Here is a 15,099-nt window from a genome sequence, read left to right as displayed (position 1 = left end):
AGTTAAGCAAAAAAGAGAAGAATTCATATATAATATACTAAAGACTTACGCTAGGAGTAACTAGTAAGGTCTATGAAGAATGAAGATGAAGTAACTAAAGAGTGCTGTTGAGAAAGAATAGGAGAGAATGAACTGAAGCTCTAGCATTTGTATATATTTAAGGGTAAAGTCGTAATTTTATTAATTCTTATTGTATTATCGGTTAACCCATTAATAAAATTGGAAAATCGAGGCCCGAATCGATAACCCAATAGTGAAAAAATTTTAAACCGTTATCGAACCGTTAACCCAATAATCCGATATCAATAACCCAATAAATAATTAATGGTTCGGGTTATCAATTTTACCCGACATATGCACAACCCTGTATGGAAGGATGGGATTTAGATTCGCTTTGACAAATGAGGCCTATATAAGTGCGAATTTTTCTTTTTTCTTTTTTTGAAAAGGAATTTTGTAAAGTGAGAAAGAGAGGTCCATGAAATGAAATGGGAATACTGGCAAAACCTACTCAGAGTGTACGGACATGGGACCCATCTTCAGGTGGAGGCTTTCACGTGTCATGTGTAGAGAATTCCCACTAACAAAAGAAAAGGAACTAAACCAGTAGATATTTTAATGGTAAAAGCTACCTAAACCAGTAAACTTACATGCTAATAGATTTAATGAAATGAAACGTATATTATTCATTAACACGTTTTATGTATTTACTCCCTGCATTCACGTTTATCCTGTGTACTATACTAAAAATATATTTTCATTTTTACTTGTCCACTATACTAAATCAAGAGAAACACAAATTTTTATTTTATTTTACCCTTATCATTAACTACTCATTCCCTAAATCATTTCTCAGAGTTTTTTTGAAATGCCATTATTATTATGAGTATCATAGTAAAAAATATATTTCATTTTTTTTTAAAGAGAATACAAAGTCATGGATAACTAAAAATGAAGGGAGGATGTATTAGTTTAATCTAAATAGTATTAACACCTTCCTTTTCTCATATTAGATGTGAAAGGAGGCTTACATAATGCAGCATCTATTGTCGTTCATCCTATGTAACAGTAAACAAAATTACCTGAGGAGTATAAAATCAGTATTATTTTCAATATGATAGTGCTACTGTGGTACAACCCCAAAAAAACAAAGCATTGGCCAATACAGAATTTTGAAAAGAAAAAAGAAAAATTAAAAGAACCTCAGAAATAGACATGAAACTCAACAGAGATAGTGCATCATCTATATATATCCCTTTTCTCACAGTTACTACTATCTTTGTGAGCTTCCTACCTCTATTTTCCCCCTTGATCTACTGGTAATGAATGGATTTCTTTTTTTAGTTTATGTATCCTATTCATCTAAAAATTTAAGGAATGTGGTCAGCAGATGTCGTCATCTGTGAACAAGATCTAAGACCAAATACCAGGAAAAAAGTATTGGATGTCTTCATCTGATTATTTTATGTATATTTTAAGCTGTCAATTTTCCCGATTCATTGCTTTTAGATGCATACACAATTTCTCTTTCTAAGCAAATAGAGTTAGTATTTGTCTGCTTCCCCTATTCTTAATTTGATACCCGCACGGCATAGATACAAGTGTAGTCCATTGATTCCAAGATGTACCTTGAATTCATATATCTGCATACAATCACATAATTCTTAGATACAATAAATATTTTTCTTGCTTCTGCTAAATTGATATATATAGTAACTCTGTACCCTCTTTTACTTTTTTGGTATCGGAGTATCGATCGATTGATACAGTCGTTGTTTGCAGATGTAGCATCATCAAGATTCACATAAAAAACGCATGGTGATGAGCTGATGAAATGACATTAATGGCCAAGGCAGCTTTCTGAAGGTGAGAATCTTGATGATGCTGCATCAGCAATAAACGACTACCTGATTTATCATTATGCCATTGGAACGATACACAGATAATTAGCATAATTCATGTGCAAGAATGCCACGGGTACATGGTATGGTTCAATTGATACAGTCGTTGTTTGCGGGTGTAGCATCATCAAGATTCACATGAAAAGGCAAGGTGAAATGAAATTAATTAAGAGCCATGGCTTTTTGAAGGTGAGAATCTTGATGATGCTGCATCAGCAATAAACGACTAACTAAATAATCGCTTCAATCCATTGGAACGATACCGAGAAGATTAATATGAACTCTGCGACTTGTAAGTACAGTTGTCAGTTCTTTATTCGGAAAACAAGATGAGGAGTTCCCCTATTTTCCTATGAATTATTCTTTTGATTTTACTTTTCCAGTTTTTCTTGTGATTAGGTGGGGATATTTTAGTTATTTGGTTGGTATTTAATCTATCTGTTTTATCTTACAGGTGAATTACAATTCTGTTAAATTTATTCCAGTCTTTTTGTATATATTGAGAAATAACTGTTTGAAGAGGGATTGAAATGAGCTTGCTGATGCATGATGAGTGCATAGATTTGCAGGTGACGGAAGTTGTGATGGTAATTAATGGTGTCTCTATCAAATAGATGAGAACTTCTCTGCAACTCTCTCTTTCTATGATACATTTAAACTGAATGGAGCACACGAGTTTTCCGTTTCCAACTTTCTTTGTCTTTAATTTAGGGGAAGAAAAGAAACAAATATAATTGATGCATATATGTAGGACTAATCGATCTCCTACATGGGACTCTTTGGGTTTTTTTTGTTTGTTTTTTTGTTTTTAAAGACTTTGAGGAGTCAATGAAAGATTATACGTCTTAGATCCCGCGCATTGATGAAAGAAACATCAATCATATTCTAAATTTCTGGTCCGCTTTGGAAATAGATTGCAAGTTCTGGAGATATTCATGTTAATTTGAATAGCTTGAAAGTTTATCCTTGACCTAATAAGCGGTTAGGCAACCTTCCATTGCTGCGGCTGGCCATTTCCTGTTAGCTGTTTCAACAACCATCTTTTGATTCCAAAATCAAAAACTGACTATCTCCTCCCGGAAGGAGATAGAAAGGACCCCCTCAATCCATACTTTCTTTATTTGAGAATGATGTTGGAAGAAAAAAAGGCAACTCTTGTGATCCTTCGATGTTATTGAAGGGAGGGGGCTCAACCTGAAGTCTTTAAATAGAATCCCATCCGCCTCCGGTTCCACCCGCCTTTACTAATAACTCCTATTTCACTCTCACCATAGTAGTGTCGCCTAAAAAGCGGCTCCTTTCCTTTGTTATAAGCTGAGTTCTCAAGTTGGGGAGTACAGGTCCAAGGTCTTTTCTTTTCTCTATGGCAGAAAGTCCCTCCAACTTGTCTGGTTAACCGAACTACCTATTCAAAGATGATGAATTTTTTCGCTTTGTTGAACTAGCTATTACCGTGCTAGTAGCAGAGCCACCTGTATCCAAGAGTTATTAAGTGATATTCCTACAGCCAAAAATTACATGTATAGCTAGGTAAAAAAAAGGTTATGTAAAAATACATTATTTTGAATCTGCTGGCTTCTTCATGTTTACTTCTTTATATTATGACTTCTCTCGATCGGTGAAAATCCAGATTTTGATGTGCCCTCCAGATGCATGTCATACCCTCATTGCTTTGTTGGGATAATTTGGCATAGAGGTTTAATTTTCCATTACCATCATATTAAGTAGGTGGGTCAAGGAGAGTGTCTGCTTGTATCATTGGCCATCTTCATCAGTGCTACTATCTTTCCAAAAAGGAAGTTCCTACAGCTTGTTGGGTTAATTTGGCATAGAGGTTTAATATAGTATCTCCATTTTTTTGCTAAAATCACTCATTGTTGTGACAACTCAGAGTATTCTCTATTCTATGTTTGTGCCTTCATTACTGTGCATAAACACTGGTTCTGACTAATTAGAACCACTACAAGTCAAAAGAGGTAACTGTCCATGGCCTAAGTATGGCCGGATGCATCATATGACTAAATGCAGCATAATCTGTGTAATATACTCCACTGTATTATTCATACTTTTAGATAATTAATTTTCTCATTCTTGAGAAAAGCGTATAATAGTTCGTGACAATTGAAATTTATTTTTGATATTTTAAATTGTTTTAAAGATTATTAGACCTTTGAAATATGTAAGAATGACATGAAAATAAAATTAATGCTCACTATTAGTTGGAAGTAAAATTTAAGTCCTAATATACAGTAGACTGAATACATATGGAGACACTTAAAGATGACACGATTTTTCATTTAGACACCTAAACTCAAGAGAGTTCCTATTGAGCACTTATACTGCCCGAAACTTATTCCAATTAAGCAGTTCTTGCTGAGTTGACACATAAAGTGAGTTTCACCCCATATAGGTGCGTGAAGACCCCAAAAAACAATTTTTTTTTCCTTCTTCTTCTTCCTCCCGTAACAAAGCTTATCGCCTTCCAATGAGTCTCAACATGATTTCCAATCAATTTATTGTTCTAAATCAAACACCAAACTCCTTGAAGACAAGGAAATTGAAGAAAATAAGCTTAATTTGAAGTGGGTTGTGTTGATTTTTAAAACTTAATTGGATCAGTTGGCATCTTTTAGATCCATTGTACTTAGTTTTGTATAGTTTTGGATTTAATTAGAAATAGTCTACATTTTCGCTTTTGAGTTCTTGCCAGATGGAGCAGACATTGATGAAATTTTTGGTGAGAGTGGAGTGAGGACGAAGCAAGGGTGGTTGGTGTGGTGGGTAGTCCCCATCTCTTCACTGTCGGAATCCGGCGATAGACCGGCGGCCTCATCCTCTCCAAAAAAACCAACGATCCCCCTCTTCTTCTTCAACCCTAAGAAACCAGCTGCACCCCATCTCCTCATCTCCAGCCGCCGCCGCAACAAACCAGGCTGCTCTAAGAGATTTCCGGCCACCACGCTGCCGCTGGACTTCTACTATTTTTTTTAAAGAGGAGGACCTAAAGCACTCTAGATTGGATTTGATTGTTATAGATTGGGTTATATTGTAAAGAAATTGCAAAATTCAAGTATAAAAAACACCACTGTCATACATCCTTCCTGCAATTTGTTTGTAATTTCAAGTAGCCCAACTTCAAAAAGTTGAATTTCAGCGTTTGTCCTCCACTAAAGTTAAAACGAAGAATCATTAATTCCTCTCTTTGTTGATGGGTATCCTCTTTAAGTTAGGTGTGAAAATTTGCCTGTTCGTTTCTATTTGAGGATATGTTGGATTTTTGGTGATTCAAAAGATTGCAGGATGAAGAACACACATGAACATATAGTGAAGATGCTGAGTTAAGTAGTATTTTTAGGTTTTTTCCTTTTTTTACTCAAAATAATATATGTCCTTTTTGTATTCGTCATTTTCCACGTCAGCAGCGAGTGCATTGCATAAACTTTGTAAGTTTGGCTGATTGTCAAAGAAGTGCTTAATTGGAATAAGTTTCGGGTAGTGTAAATGCTCAATAGGAACACCCTTAAGTTTAGGTATCTAAATGAAAAATCGTGCCAACTTTAAGTGTTTCCGTATGTATTCAGCCTATAAAGTCCGGTACACCGACTTTAGTAATGTTGTTCCAATCGATAAATAGATTAAGCTATGCCTAATCACCACCAATGGTGGTTTTATTAAAAAAAAAAAACTCTGCTTTCTTATATCTTTGGATCTGTCCCAGGTAAATTAGTTGTCAAATATGTGTATTTCATGTATTTAGTTTTTTGTTTCAGGCTTTTGTCGTTTATTTCTTCTGTATTACTTGAATAACTATTTCTGTACTATGTCAAACATGTGTATTGCATCTCTTTCAATATCATGGCATGCCACTATAATCAAGCTCATTTTAGTCAGTAATATATGAAGTAAAAAAGTCTTAGTAAATCTGGTCTTCTAGCCATGATTCATTCACCACATTTTAGTCCACCACCTAATAGGAATCTTTTACAAAGTAAACTTTTGAAAGAAATACTAAAATTTTGAAAATAAGTTCAAAAAAGTGGTTAGCACGCAACATCACTTTCAATGAAAAGATGATGAAGGGTCTCTATCTTATGAATTTTACTACAATGGCAATATGGCACATATACAGAGATCAGATGTAAAAACCAAATTTCCTGATGTGGTATCCGTGTGAATTCTCTGTTGAAAATGCTTCCACTTCAAGAAGGAGATCTCGGAAGGAGGTTTCTTTGTGCGAATTGTTTTTACTCGTATAAGTGGTATTTCTATGTCTTATGATAATCTCAGAAACTAATGTAGTGCTAGAAGAGCACGATCGATGAGCTACATTTTCAAATAGCCTTATATTATTCTCATTGAGCCATTGTGATTTATTGAGTATAATAATCAATAGATCATGCGTCAACTTGTGCCGACCCTGTGTCGAGGTTAAGTTTCTCACCGGTCGATTGGTACGATGAATAAGCAAAAATAATCTTGGGAGAAAAAGTTAGTACCACATTATCCCCTGTTTGGTTTATTCTAGGATTAAAAATAGTACGGGTAATGTATACTTGTCTGAGGGTGGAATAGTTATCTCACGACAAGTTATCACAGAATAAACTAATAAAATTGACAATCCCAGAATTAATACAACATACCAAACAGATAACAAAAAATAATACAAGAATAACTAATCTCAACATAACTAATTCCAACATAACTTATGTTCAAACAAGCGACCCCTGAAGGTATTTTTAGTTTGACCTAAACATAACTTCTTTGGAAAATCATTTTCCAGAAATGTGACATCTCGTGATTCAATCTCAGTAACACTTCCATCCTCTAATTCACCAATGAACACATACCCTTTGGAGTGTTCTGAATATCTTATCAAGATACATTTCTTGCTTTTTGGACCTAATTTACCAAACTTACTAAATGAATCTTTTACATATGCAACACAACCCCAAGCTCGTAAATCCTTTAAGTTTGGTTTATGAACAGTCCATAGCTCATAAGGACTGGAAGAAACTGATTTAGAAGGCACTTTGTTCAATATGTAGGTTGTAGTCAATAACGCATCTCCCCAAAAAGAGATAGGTAAATTTGCCTATGCCATCATGGACCTTATCATGTCCAGTAGTGTTTCGTTCCTCCTTTCTGCTACACCATTTTATTGAGGTGTGTACGGAATAGTTAACTGTCTGCTGATGCCCTTTTTAATACACAATTCTTCAAATTCTTTTGATAGATATTCATGCCCTCTATCGGTTCTTAAGGTCTTAATCCTTTTGTCTAATTAATTCTCAACTTCATTCAAATATTTCGTAAAGCATTCAAGTGCTTCAGATTTATGAGAAATTAAATAGAAATAACCAACGCGTGTGAAATCATCATTGAACGTAATGAAATATAAAGCACCAGACCTAGCCCTCACGTTCATTGGACCACATATATCAGAATGAATTAATTGCAATAGAAGATCAGCTCTCTTAGCCTTTCCAATTGGTTTACGTGTAATCTTTCTGACAAGATAATTTTCACAAGTTGGCATTTCAATTTTAGAGAAATAACATATATGTCCTTCCTTATCTAATCTATTCGTTCGATCCTGCCCCATGTGACCTAATCTTGCTTGCCATGTAATAACATCAACATCATTGTTACTAGAATAACATACCATAATACAACGATCAACATAATAGTTATATGTAGAAGGATTACAATCTAACATAACAAAATCATTGTCATACCTCCTTTTTACTACCCCCGAAAGGGATATAAGGGAGTTTTTTCCAATTTAAGTGACAATAGAAACGGGATTTATTTATATTAAAATCAGAGTCGCCACTTAGGATAATTTATGGTGTCCCAAGTCACCGGCTTAAAATCCCGAATCGAGGAAGATGACTCTTATTTATGGTCTGCGAACACAGAAATCCGGGTAAGGAATTCTGCTAACCCGAGAGAAGGATTTAGGCATTCCCGAGTTTCTTGGTTTTAGCACGGTAGCTTTTATCATACTTGGCTCATTAAAATTGTCTAATTACTCATTTTAGAACATGTGTGCATTTGCCTCTTTTAATTAAGAAATTATCTTAAAACAGGTCACACATACGTGTACCATTTGTTTTGGCGCATCAAAAATCATGTCATGCAAACGTGTCCACAATTAATAACGCTCTATTATTATTAAGAAAGTTTAGTCAAAGTTGCGCGAACGCATACTCCGATTTTGTTTTTAGGATCGTAATTATGTCACGTGAACGTGTCCACAATCACGACAATAGATTATAAAATACGCCTAAAGAATTCTAACCATATTCAATTTTTGAAATCATAATCGTGTCACGCGAACGTGTACATAATTACGATAAACTAATTAATGCGCGTCTAAAAGCATTTCTACGATGTTTATGAATATTAACGACCGAAGCATGCTCCTAACGATCGAAAGAGTATAGCGAAATAAAAAAACTAAAAGAAATGATCCAAAGCTCCACTTGTTATAGCACTTTCGGTTGTCTGCCGTGACAAACAACTTGCGTCAAGAAGCCAAAATCTATTTTTTTAATCTTAAATCCAATCACTATTATTGCTGGTTTTATATTCTAAACAAGTATCCAAAAGAATAATTAACTAAATGGATCATATGCATTCACACTTCAAATAAAAATAAAAGAATTAACTAATTCATGTTCGTTCCCAAAGTCTGCATCAAATGAAAACTTCAACATAAATGAACCAAATTATGAGAGTCTCAAACAAATAACGAAAAAAACATAACAATCACGTGGAATTCATAATCGTCAAAGCTTAAAAACTAGGAAACAAAAAGGAAACTTAAGATTAAAGTAAGAAATTGACCTCAAAGATTGACATCTTTTCCAATTACAATAGCGATATACGAATGGTGAACCGGGACCGAACTCAACCGGAAAAGTGAACCAGGATCGAAACCTCTAATTGAAATTATCACCGGTGACCTCGAAGCTCGCCGGAAAAATTCAAACTAGATCAGAAAGACGAAACCAATGCAATTCTTGCACAAAAACGGACCGGCCAAGCTCCTACCATGGGTTTTCAAATGCCATTTCTAGATTCTGCTCCTTCCTTTCGCTAATAGTCCTCAAGTAAGTTAACTCCCCCATTTTCAATCCCCCTTTTGTCCTCCCCACTATATGTGTGCGTATCTTTTGGTCTTTCGGGGGGGGGGGGGGGGGGGGGCTGACAATTTCTTTTTTTGGGTGAAAGAGGTGATCTAACTTAGAGGTTCTGCGGCTGAAGCTTAAGTGGGAACGACTGCCATTCTCACTGGTTTTGTTTTGTCCAGCTGATGAAGAATGGTTGTGTCCTTGTGCGTGCTCCTAGCATTTTTTAAGTTTCTAGGTTGAAGAAGCTAGGTCTAGATTTTTCCATCAGAAGAGAACCGTTGGTGGGGGAGGGGGAGGGGGGGGGGAATTTGAAGGGTCAAGGGTCTGCTGCGGATTTGATAGAGTGTATATATCTCCTAAGTTCTGTTGTTGTTGGAATGAAGAAGATGATCCAAAGGGGTGGAGGTCTGTCCTTTTGTTGAAAAATGGCGCTGTCTCTTCGGGTCTAAGGTCCCTAGGTCTTAGAGTCTAGTGTCTATTTATGGACTAGTTTTTGGTTATATAGAAAGATTTTTAGGTTAAGGGGGTATGAGTTTGGTATTATTGGGCCTTAAAATTAGACCAAAGACTAAAAAAAATGGACTACAAGATTAAAATGGGACAAACTAACCCAAGACTAACTCTTCCTTCTAAATGTACAATTTATAATATAAAAATATAAAACTAGTCTTAATTAATTGAACTAAACTATATTAAAACATGAAACTATTTTTGTGTTTTCAAGATTATATGAAAATAAAGATAAGGTACTATTTTTGTATATTTTTTTATTTAAATTTATGAAAAATACTTAAACTAAAATATTTTTGCAATTTTCATTTTTTGTGACGAAATAAAGTAAAAGAGTCAAAATTAGTTGAAATAACGATATTAGGCCTAAACTAAATATTTACATACTAAAATATAAAAAATCTTAGGGAGGGTCAAAAATCACATGTCTACAACTGCCCCTCTTTGACTGGGAACGCGAAGAGTTTTCAGACAAAGAACGACTAGACATGTTTTTGACCTGACCCTTATTTGGAAAAACTAAAACTAAGAGAAAAGGGGAATGTGACCGAGCCATGGTATCTGAGCTGCCTACATATCCTTGGCTATAAAGAAATTAGGCCACGTGTAGTTCAGAAATGAGTGAGATGATGGAGTATACCGAGGTGGAGAGCCGATCGAGGTGCCGTTCTGTCGAGGTTCCGGTCTGCGGTCCTGTTATTACATCAAAAATCAAAAAATTAAAAAGACTAGCTAAGCCTGTCAACTATGAGTTACAAGATTCCTATTTATAAGTCTTCTGAAGCTTGATCTTGAGTCTTGAATGACTTTTCATGCAGACTCTAGATTTGATCCTTGACGCTTGTTAGCTGCAGGTGCTAGCTCGGTCTTCTTCAGCTTTTTGGATCAAGATCGGACATGTGGTGCTTGTGACTTCAACCACGTCTTGAGCAGTTCACATCTTTCTCTGCTTCTGTATTTTGGATTCACTTTTTTTTTTCTTTTTCCCCTCTTTTTTTTATTCTGGATTGAGACTACTTATGTTGATCATCTCAGACTGTTGACCCGCATTCTTGCCGCGAGCTTCTTTTGTTGCTGACTTGAATTGCATTCTGAAGTGAATTCCCTTGTTTTCCAGGTGGGTGCCTGATTGTCAAAATTTGAATTGTCTTCATTCAAAACTTGAACTGCCTTCCCTTGTTTTCTAGGTGGGCGCCCGATTGCTGAAACTCGAACTGCTTTCCTTGAAACTTGAGTTGTTTTCCCTTGTTCTCCAGGTGGGCACCTGACTGCTGAAACTCGAACTGCTTTTCCCTGAAACTTGAGCTGCTTTCCCTTGTTCTCCAGGTGGGCGTCTGATTGCTGAACTTGAACTGTCTTCCTTTGAAACTTGAGTTGTTTTCCCTTGTTCTCCAGGTGGGCGCCTGATTGTTGAACTTGAACCGCTTTTCCCTGAAACTTGAGCTGCTTTCTCTTATTCTCCAGGTGGGCGCCTGATTGCTGAACTTGGACTGTCTTCCTTTGAAACTGCTTTCCCTTGAAACTTGAATTGTCTCCCCTTGTTCTCCAAGTGGGCGCCTGATTGCTGAACTTGACTTGTCTTTCCCTGAATATTGAACTGTTTTCCCTTGTTCTCCAGGTGGGCGCCTGATTGCTGAACTTGACCTGTCTTTCCCTGAAACTTGAACTGCTTTTCCTTGTTCTCCAGGTGGGCGCCTGATTGCTGAACTTGACCTGTCTTTCCCTGAAACTTGAACTGCTTTCCCTTGTTCTCCAAGTGGGCGCCTGATTGCTGAACTTGACCTGCTTTTCCTTGAAACTCGAATCATTTTCCCTTGTTTTCTAGGTGGGCGCTGACTGCTGGACTTGACCTATCTCATCTTGTTACTTGAAACTGTTTTCCCTTGAAGCTTGAACTATTTTTCCTTTTTCTCCAGGTGGGCGTCTGATTGCTAATCTTGACCCTCTTTCCTTTGAACTTGTGCCGTCTTCCCTTGTTCTCCAAGTTGGCACCTGATTGCAACAAAACAGACAAAATAAAAGAAATTTTTCTGTCCCAGTTTGATATTAGAAACATCTGTGAGTGTTAACCAATTCTTGTTATCAAAATAATTTCTAAGCTAAATTCCCTTATCCTGAAAAATTTCAAACCAAGTCTCATCTCAAAAGTGAAAAACTTAAATGCTAAATTATACTTCCCAAAAGTAAAACTCTCATCAGACCTTGTCACTTGCGAGGGTCTCAGAACTTACTAAATCCCGTTATCCAGGAGGGTACTAGAAATTTACTACCGAGCCTGTCTGGCACCTGCTTTCCTCACGGAGGGTTTCTCCGGAACAAACAAAATTTCCTGCCCCTGTTTCAATCAAAGAAAACTTGTAAGTTTAAATATGGTGGTTGGTTTACGGCCTTGACTTTGAGGGCGATTGCTCCTTCGCTTCCCATGATAACTTCGATTTCAACTCGAAAGACCTTGCCTGTTTATTGACTAACCACTTTCTCTGTTACCCTTATCACGGAAAATACCTCTGATCCGCTCAAACCCAATACCATTCATTTGTTGCATTGTGCTCGTGCATTGACATATACTGAACCTTTGTGTTTCACTTGAATCCCAAAGCACGTCAATTGCCACCCACTTAGTGCACATGCTGCTCTTTCCTGACTTAACCCACTGGCCTTGGCCTTGAGGTCTATTGCCCCTTCACTTGACATGATAACTTTGATTTTCGCTTGGAAGACTTTGCTTGTCATTGGTTAACCACTTTATCTGTCAACCTTATCACAGAAAATACCTTTGATCCGTTCACCCAACATCCTCTATCTATTGCATTATTCATGAATTGACATATACCGAACCTTTGTATTTCACATGAATCCCAAAGCGCAGTGATTGTTACCAACTCAGTGCGCATGCTGTTCTTTCCTGACTTATGCCACTTTGATATGTTAGCCAGATCCCGTTTTGTGTAATTGGAAAGTTGGTGGCAAATATTGAAATCATTTCTCACTTGTTCTGACCAAACAGACTCAGGAAGAGGAAGTAAACAAGACAAAGGAACAGAGTAAAGGACAATGGAAAGAGATGATTCCTAACAACAAAACTACAAAGTAGAAACTTATCAGATGTGGATACCAACTCTAATGATCATGACATGCACCTTTGGATTAAGTGGCCAGATCTGTCAAGCAAGTCTGATGTTCAACTCTTGTTATACCCCTAAACCATGAAATTGGGCTTTAATGCTCTGATTATCCAATCTGATTCACGATCCTTATTCGACTTGTAGTGCCCGAAGGGTTTTCACCATCAAGCCTCTCTCATTTTGTTCTTTCTCTCAACTTACCGTCGTCTTATGGTGCCTGTGAAAGTTTTCACCGATAAGACTCTCTCATTTTGTTCTTTTTCTTTTTACTTTCTCTGATTCTACAGATGACAAGGCATTAACCATAGTAAAAACATCATATACTCTTAGCATGTGTAAACTCAACACTCTCAAAGATTATCTGGGAGGCCTTTTTTGGACTGTGATGTGGCCTTTGGACAGAGTTAGAAAGAAAGGATATCATAAAGGCTCAAAATAACTAAGACAATGAGGTTAATTTATTTACAACTTTTGGAATCCATTCTAAAACTTTTCCCCAATTTCTAAAACAAGGGAATTTGATTCTCTCTTCCCTTTTTCTTTTTACTAAGAAAGTCTGCCCCACTCTCGACTTCGTGGGATTATGAAATATTTATTTGATATGACCGAACCGTAAGACTGTCTACGTATCTTGTGGTGACAAGAATTAGGTCAAACGTAGTTCACAAGACTACTTTTGTTACTATTTTCCCTTTTTCTTTTTCTCTTTTTTTTTCTTTTTTTTAAATCTCTATTTTTTTTTTTGACTTTTCCTTTTGGAATGAACTTTCTAAGATAAACCTATGGGGACGTGAACTCTTTTTTTTCTTTTTCGTATGACTCTAACTTGATTCCAGAAGAGGGGATGTCAAAGAAATTAGTACAGGCTCAAAAGGGGTACCAAAGGGTATAAAGTGTTTGGATAGCTGAAAGAGGGCCTCCCAACCCCTGAAAATGCCAATTACGACACATGCAACTTGAAATGAAAACGGAAGAGCATACAACATTTCTTTTACAGCTTCGACATTGATATCACTGATATGCTTCCCACCCTTTTTTTTACTGCCGTGTCAAGTACAGAACTCTCATTGTGTGATTTCTTCTTCACGATGGATACCCTCTGTCTGTTTGGAGCAAACTCCCTTGAATTTATCTTGTGACTTGAGATGCACTTGAACTCAAAGTTGCTTGCTTCAAATTGTTCGGGATGCACTCTCCTTTAATGAATTCTTGTCATCATTTAATTTCTAAAATTATCTTCCCCGATTTCACACAATTCGGGCTTTAAATGATCTCAAAATGTCCAAATCTGTTCTTATTTTCCTCAAATGTCCCTATCATCTTCAAAATTATTTCATTGTTTCATGACTAAACTAACTTTAAGACCAGACCTAGAATTGTGCGTGCATGTCATGTCACTAGAGTCATCATGAAAAGATCTATAAAAGGAGAAGAGAACTAAACAAAAAAAAAGACTAGAAATAACAAAAAACAAAAATTGCATTAGACAGACGGTGAAAGGGTTTGAACAACAAAACAAACAAAAACACGTTGGGGTTATGACCCTGGGAAAACCTAAATAACACTAACAGGGGTACTACGACTAAATGAACTAGGCAAATAAAATGATAGAAGGGTTTGAGTCACAAGATAATATCCGGATTACAACCCTAAAATAACCTGGACAACAGAAATGACAACAAAATGAACCACCAAGACTCCTCCCTGGCTAGCCAAGAAAAAAACATCTTTCCAATTACCAAGCTCGGCATCTTAGCCACTGAGTTCCACATCAATATTACTAAGACCACTACCAATTTCAATATCATTAACTTCACCAAGTGGCTTATTGACTCCTTTGACCAAACCTTCGTCATTGCAAACCATCCCAACAATCTGTGCGTTATCATGTACCTGTAGAGGATTATGTGTGACGCTTGGGGTATTACTGCCTTGGACCACAATTATTCCTTCTTGAATCATTCTTTCTATTTCCTTTTTCAAATCATGACAATCTTCAACATTGTGCCCCTGGCATTGGAATGGTATTCACACCTTTTAGCAGGGTCAAAGCTTCTCGCACATGGGTCTATATAATTTAGAGGAATAGGTGTAATCATTTAGCAATGCTTTAATCTCTCAAACAAGCTTGCATAGGACCCTCCTACTGGTGTAAAATTATCTTTCAGCCTTTGTTCCCTTCTACACCTTTGGCTTGAATGTTGGTTATAGGACACTTAAAAATTTGTGGAGGCTGGTGAAGCTTTTGCGGTGCTCGTGCTCGCCTTTTGGAGTGAGTCAGTGGTTAGACAGATGGCCGGACATTGTTTAAAGGATAATACTGGGGTGGATTATATGGAGTTTGGGGATGTTCATGGGGTCGATATTGAGGCTGAAAGCGTTTAGCAGGAATGCCCACTAGATCCTGTCGTTGGCGGGACTCAGCAA

At 36.7% G+C, this 15,099-nt stretch overlaps 1 long non-coding RNA gene across 1 annotated transcript; it reads left to right on the top strand.

The window, feature by feature from the left end:
• The first annotated feature begins 1,174 nt into the window (after positions 1-1,174).
• LOC107827550 (uncharacterized) lies at positions 1,175-2,791 on the top strand. The gene is made up of 2 exons (XR_001657554.2): positions 1,175-1,319; positions 1,783-2,791. It is a non-coding gene; the product is annotated as an uncharacterized LOC107827550 (long non-coding RNA).
• The last annotated feature ends 12,308 nt before the right edge of the window (positions 2,792-15,099 follow it).

Source organism: Nicotiana tabacum, chromosome 8, assembly GCF_000715075.1.
Source record: "Nicotiana tabacum cultivar K326 chromosome 8, ASM71507v2, whole genome shotgun sequence".
Classification (NCBI taxonomy): Eukaryota; Viridiplantae; Streptophyta; class Magnoliopsida; order Solanales; family Solanaceae; genus Nicotiana; species Nicotiana tabacum.
This window is presented reverse-complemented; position numbering and strand designations above follow the sequence as displayed.